This window comes from Pongo pygmaeus, chromosome 21 (genome assembly GCF_028885625.2).
Source record: "Pongo pygmaeus isolate AG05252 chromosome 21, NHGRI_mPonPyg2-v2.0_pri, whole genome shotgun sequence".
Lineage (NCBI taxonomy): Eukaryota > Metazoa > Chordata > Mammalia > Primates > Hominidae > Pongo > Pongo pygmaeus.
In genome coordinates this window covers 18,888,896-18,894,156 of record NC_072394.2, presented here as the reverse complement: position 1 = coordinate 18,894,156, position 5,261 = coordinate 18,888,896, and the positions used below count along the sequence as shown (strand labels likewise).

At 51.5% G+C, this 5,261-nt stretch overlaps 1 pseudogene; it reads left to right on the top strand.

Annotated features, from left to right (window-relative positions):
- Positions 1-1,938: 1,938 nt before the first annotated feature.
- LOC129022149 (cystatin-SN-like) lies at positions 1,939-5,261 on the top strand (annotated as a pseudogene).

Here is a 5,261-nt window from a genome sequence, read left to right as displayed (position 1 = left end):
ACTTCTCAGCCACAAAAATGAATGAAACTACATTTTTTTGCAGCAACGTATATGGAACTGGAGGCCATTATCCTTATTGAAGTGATTCAAACTGAAAATCAAAAACTGCATGCTCTCACTTGTAAGTGGAAGCTAAACAATGGGTACTCACGGACATGCAGAGTGGAATGATAGACAATGGAGGCTCAAAGGTGGGAGAGTGTGATGGTGGTGAATGTGAAATAGCACCTAGTGGATATAATGTGCATTATCTGGTAATGGGTACCCTAAAAACCCAGATTTCACCTCTCTGCTATATATCCACATAACACAACTACATCTGTACCCTGAAATCCATAAAAATAAGCAAATCCCCCAGGTTAGACATACATAATTAGGCATTTTATTGTATGTAAATTCTACCTCATTCAAGGCAATTTTTAAAAATCAAGTGAGTTTTCCAAGTAGTGCACAGAGGGCCAGCGCCGGCAGCACGGCTCCCTGAGGGGAGGAGCAAGAGACACCCGTGGGCTCCCACATTCATCCCGCAGCTGCTGCTCCATTTCCTGACACCCCCACCACCAGCCAGCAGTCTCCCTGCACCTCCCACTGGGCCCCACCGACAGTTACCCTGAGACTCCAGGTCATTCCCTTCCCTGCTCACACCCCCTCCAGGAGCTTCCTCTTCTTGGAGCAGGCATGCTCAGCCCCACCTCAGGGCCTTTGCACTGGCTGTTCCTGCTGCCTGGAGCTCTGTTTCCTGTCTAGACAGGGCTTCTCACCTTTCCAATCTCCCTGACCAGGGTCCAGTGGCTCCATCTGTCTCTATCTCATACTCTTTCACTTCCAACAGAAAGACTAATTTCCTGCTATTAATTATTGATTATCGCTTTCTCATCCTCCTTACCCTAAGGAGCAGAACCACTGCCACCAGCCACATGTGGCCATGGGTCACTTAAAATGAGGCCAGTCCAAAATGACATTTGGTCTAAGTGTAAAAAAAAACACAGGGAATTTCAAAGACTTAAACACATTGAAAAGAATGTAAACTATCTCTTTAACAACTGTTCCCATGTGTTGAAATAATATTTTGGATACATTAGGTTAAACAAGAAATATTATCAAAATCACTCCCTCTGTTTCTTTTTCCTTTTTTAACGTGTCTACTATAAAGCTGAAAAGTGCTCATGGGTTTGTGTCGCATCTCTGTCCATGGCTCAGTCACCCATGCTCCCTCTCCTGGTCCTAGACCACCTGGTACCAGGAGGAGCTGGTGAAGGGTTTGTGTATTGAATAATGAGGACTCATGAAAAAAGAACCTAATGACCTTTTGCAAAACATTAATTCTTTTATGTCTGGCAAAGAAATTCCCCAGAGCAGGATGTGGAATAAGCCTTCCAGGAGCTCCTGAAATCATCTCTCTGTTTCATGGATTCCCAGACCGTGACCAAGCTCTCACTGATGCCTCTGAAAACTGAAGATCCCAGGAGGGCCCTGCACTTTTCCCTTTTCTGAGGAAACAGGATGTCATGTTGCTTTCACAGCCCAGGGAGCAGTGTCCCCTCTCTGGAGACAACTGTGAGCCAGCTTGGGAGCAATGGGGAGAAGGGTCAGGGCTGGAAAAGGGGTGGGAGTGAGGAGAGTAGTGAGGAGGAGGGGGAGATGGAGGAGCCGACTGGGGGATGGAGGGGCAGGGGCAGAGGGGCAGGGAGAACTTAGGCAGGGAGGGAGGATGTGGGGGGTGGTGTGGCAGGGTCGGGTAGTAGTGAAATGAGAGATGGAGAACGAGGGGGCTGGGCAGAAACAGGAGGAGGAGCCAAGGGCAGGCATGGAGTGGGTTGGGCTGGGGCTGCCGAAGCAGGATAAATGCACGGCTGCCTGCTGGTCTGAGCTCCCTACCTTAGGCTCTCACCCTCATCTCCTGCAGCTCCAGCTCTGTGCTCTGCCTCTGAGGAGCCCATGGCCCGGCCCCTGTGCACCCTCTGCTGCTCCTGCTGGCTGACCTGGCAGTGGCCCTGTCCTGGAGCCCTGAGGAGGAGGATAGGACAATTGGGGTGACATCTATGACACACACCTCAATGATGAGTGGGTACAGCATGCCCTTCACTTCGCCATTAGCCAGTAAAACAAGGCCAACAAAGATCAGTACTACAGAGGCCCGCTGGGGGTGCTGCAAGCCAGAGAGCAGGTGGGTGCTGCCGCCACACCTAGGGATGCCATAGCCTCTGCTTTGCCCCTCTGAGAGCATTCCCAGCAAATCAGCACTGACACATTCATGATCTAAGGCTCAGACTCATTCAGCTTTCCGACAGTCCACTGATGGCCTTCAAGCCCAAGGACGCTCCCGGGTCGTGAGTGCTTGAGTTCAGCTTTGTCATGTCCACTTGGCCACCTTTAACCTGCAGCAGCCACTGGGTCTGTGCCATGATGTTAGCATTTCCCAGGGTCCAGCAGGTGTGAATGGAGACTGTGCAGACTCTGGGTGGGCTTGGTGCTGCTCAGGATGAGATCCAGGCCATGAGGCTCATCCTCCTCTCTGCAGGGGCCACAAAGGAGCCTGGCTCCTTGTCCTGCAAAGCCCTGCTTCCCTCCCCAAGTCACGCCCTGAGTACAGACCCTTAGGGCTACCAGCCTTCACCCTCAGACTGGCTGACTACCTCCTGCAGCCCAGGACTGCTGAGTTCCTGCTTGGGTGGAACACTCCTGATGACCCTCCCTCTGCCAGCTGACACAGAGTTAGACTCAGCCAGTGAGGACAGCAGTCACCCAGCAGAGCGGAGGAGGGAGTCAGGTCACGAGGGAGATTCAGCAGGTCTACCAGGCCCAGCTTGACTTGCATCCCGTGGCAGAGCAGCAAACAGTGACATAGACTTTAGAGCTCCTCCACCTTCTCTTGGAAATTCAAAGGAGTCCAGACCAGCCCCATTTCTCCCCCTGCAGCCATCAGCTGGTGCTCTCTGCCCGCACCTGAGGTGCATTCTCTTGTGTCACAGTTCCTCCTGGCCTGCACGTCTCTCTGAAATGTGACAGTAACTCAGAGTGAAGCAGTGGATGGTGTGAATTATTGGGCCCAGGATCCTAATTTACAGATGGGGAGACTGATGCCCTAGAGAACACACAACTTCCTCTTGGTTCCGCAGCCTGGTTCCCAGGGCACCTTCTCCTGTGCTTTCCCCCAGTTCTGACAACTTGCGCCTCCATGATGCCCTGTGCAGGGAAAGTATTCAATTCTCTTCTGCAATAGCAAGTTTAACACAAGTAGGTGTGTGACTCTAGAAATACTGGAGCCAAAAACCCACTCAGAATGGAGGCATTAGAGAGGAAGTCCCTTATTGGCCTAAAACATCCACTCAGAATGGAGGCATTAGAGAAGAAGTCTCTTATTGGCCTAAAATACACTCAGATTGGAGGCACTAGAGAGGAGGTGTCTTGTTGGCCTAAAACATCCATTTGTATGAAGTTTCTCATCTCCTACTGATAAATGAGGGAATAAACAAATCTGAGTTAAATGGAGGAAATAAGATGCTCAATGGGCTGAATGCTAGAAACTGGAAGTTAGCTGAAATTTCATCATCAGATGACAGCCTTCCTAGAAGAAATACTGTGTCCCTGTCCCTTGGGTCAGCAGAAGTCAGTTAATCCTTTGCACTGGCACACATAAAACAAGTTACCAGGGAGGCCTGGGGCATATCACCCCTGTCAGCTGGCAGGAGGTGACTGTGTGCCTTGCAGGTGGCAGTGTGGGCAGCTCATGAAGGCAGGAATGAAGCCCCAGGCAACTCCAGTGGCTCAGTCACAGTGAAGTGCCTGTGTGTGCATGAAACTGATGGAGAGCATTGTCCCTGCATCCTGCTCCTTCCCGTGTGTAGGTCGTGGCTGCGATGAACTAAATCTTTGATGTGGAGATGGGGCAAATCATACGTACCATGTCCCAGCCCAACTTGGAAAAGTGTCTGTTCCATGACCAGCCAAAACTTCAGGAGGTATGTGCATGATGTGGGTCAGGGGACAATTGTGTGCTGCAGAGTGGTGTGTGTGTCTGTGTGTGCTCCTTCATATGTTTTGAAGGGTATGTGTGTAAGCGCATCGGTATGCCTAGAGCATGGCATGCAGCCATGGGTACATTTACCCCATGTGTGTTTATGCACACATGGGCAGATGTGTGTTGGGAGAGACATGAATGTGTGTGCATATGAAGTTATATGTCTTTGCATGTACATGTGAGTAGGTGTGCAGGTGTTGTGTTGCTCATGGAAAGGGGCTTGTGTACACACACATGTGCAAGTGTGTGGGGAAGGTGCATGGGAGTGTGTGTGTGCATGTGGTTGTGTGTGGGAAGTATGGACGTTTGTGCATAGAACCATGTGGGTGAGGGTTGGGGTGAGTTCATGTAGATGAATATGTGTGTGCATGTAGGTGGGGTGGTGTGGAGAGGAGTGATGGATTTGATTTGCTAAGAGGGCTTTAGCTTGGGAATGGGGCTACTGGGAGCTCCACCTTGTGTGCTTAGGGTTGTTGCCTGCTGAACCATAGGAAGCAGCTGCAGGGCTGGGTGCTGGGCATGGAGATGGGGCTCTGTCTAATCCCAGCCTCAGGCACCTGCCCACAGCCACAGCCACACTGAGCACATTAGAGGGACCTAGAGGCCTGTTAGCTGCAAAGCCCTGGACCTGCCAAGCTCACCCAAAACCAGCCTCTCCAAAGACCTGCTTGTTCTTGTGAGGTCTCCAATCAAAGAAGACCCACACTCCCTTACTTGCCCACTCTCTATGCCCAAGCTCCTTGAAGGAAAACTGCCCTGCCCTGGCTTCCTACCTCTGGCCCCTCATAGTGCTGGCCTAGGCACAGGAGGTGGAAGGAGCTGGGGGCAGTGTGCTGCCTCCCCTTGTCCTGCACCCTCAGGGCTTCCGAGACCTTGCACAGGCTGCTCCTCCCAGGCTGTGCTGGGGCAGGAACCCTGCAGGCTGGAAATGGGGGCAATGCCACATGGTGAACTGGAGCCTTCCATCCCCACCTGGGAGGGTGAATGGAGTCATCACTGCACAGTTTGGTTCAGTGTTCTGGGTCTCAGCAGGAGCAGTTGGGGACACAGTGTCTCACCTCCACCCATCCTTGCCCCCATCTGATGCCTCATGCCTGGGCATCTCTCACTTTAACTGCAGTCCACACTGATAGTCCGTCTCTCTTTCCTTTCACAGAAACAGTTCTGCTCTTTCCAGATCTATGAAGTTCCTTGGGAGGACAGAATGTCCTTGGTGAAATCCACATGTCAGAATGTCTAG